General features: G+C 39.2%; 1 non-coding gene across 1 annotated transcript; it reads left to right on the top strand.

The window, feature by feature from the left end:
• Positions 1-566: 566 nt before the first annotated feature.
• On the top strand, positions 567-673 carry LOC121204169 (small nucleolar RNA R71). The gene has a single exon (XR_005899098.1). It is a non-coding gene; the product is annotated as a small nucleolar RNA R71 (small nucleolar RNA).
• The last annotated feature ends 259 nt before the right edge of the window (positions 674-932 follow it).

The raw sequence follows: 932 nt of genomic DNA, 5'->3' as shown, positions 1-932 counted from the left end.
CTGAGATAAATTTCGTTAGTATCTCCTTAAGGTTCGGCTTCTTTTCCTGCTGGTAAGGTGGTTGTTGAAAACCTGGGGGATGTTGTGGCCTTTGATTTCCTTGACCACCCAATGAGAAATTGGGATGGTTCCTCCAACCTGTATTATAAGTGTTATTATACGGGTTATTTTGAGGTCTAGAATTATTGTTACCCATATATTAAACTTGTTCCTCCTCGATGCTAGGGTTGAAGGATTGATTCTGTGTGTACTCCTCCTCCATTTGAATCGTACCTCATCACGGGATGTACCTGAATAGAAGCACACAAACCGTCAATCTTTTTATTTAAAAGTTCTACCTGGTTAGACAGCATAGTAATCGCATCTAGGTTGAAAACACCGGATGTTTTTGTCGGCTTTGTTCTCATGACTTGCCACTGATAATTATTCAATGACATCTCTTCAATAAATTCGTAAGCCTCTTCAGGTGTTTTGTTATTCAAAGTTCCACCGATGGCTGCGTCGATAAGTTGCCTTGTTGAGGGTTCACAACGTTGTAAAACATCTGAACCTGTAGCCATAGAGGTAACCTATGGTGAGGGCACCTTCTCAATAGATCCTTGTATCTCTCCCATGCATCATAGAGTGTTTCTAGGTCTATCTGCACAAAAGAAGAGATATCGTTCCAAAACTTATCTGTTTTAGCCGACGGAAAATATTTAAGTAAAAATTTTTCGATCATTTGTTCCCAAGTTATGATTGACCCTCATGGTAACGAGTTCAACCACTATTTAGCTTTGTTCCTCAACAAGAAGGGAAACAACCTAAGTGTCGTAAAAGTGTCACAAAACTCTAGAATATTTGCCAAATGAGTGTTTGGATCCTCATCCTGCAAACCATCAAACTGAACAAACTGTTGTATCATTTGAATTGTGTTAGGTTTCAGTTCAAAG

This window comes from Gossypium hirsutum, chromosome A07 (genome assembly GCF_007990345.1).
Source record: "Gossypium hirsutum isolate 1008001.06 chromosome A07, Gossypium_hirsutum_v2.1, whole genome shotgun sequence".
NCBI lineage: Eukaryota > Viridiplantae > Streptophyta > Magnoliopsida > Malvales > Malvaceae > Gossypium > Gossypium hirsutum.
The sequence above is the reverse complement of the archived record's forward strand: the minus strand, read 5'-3'. Positions and strand labels throughout refer to the sequence as shown.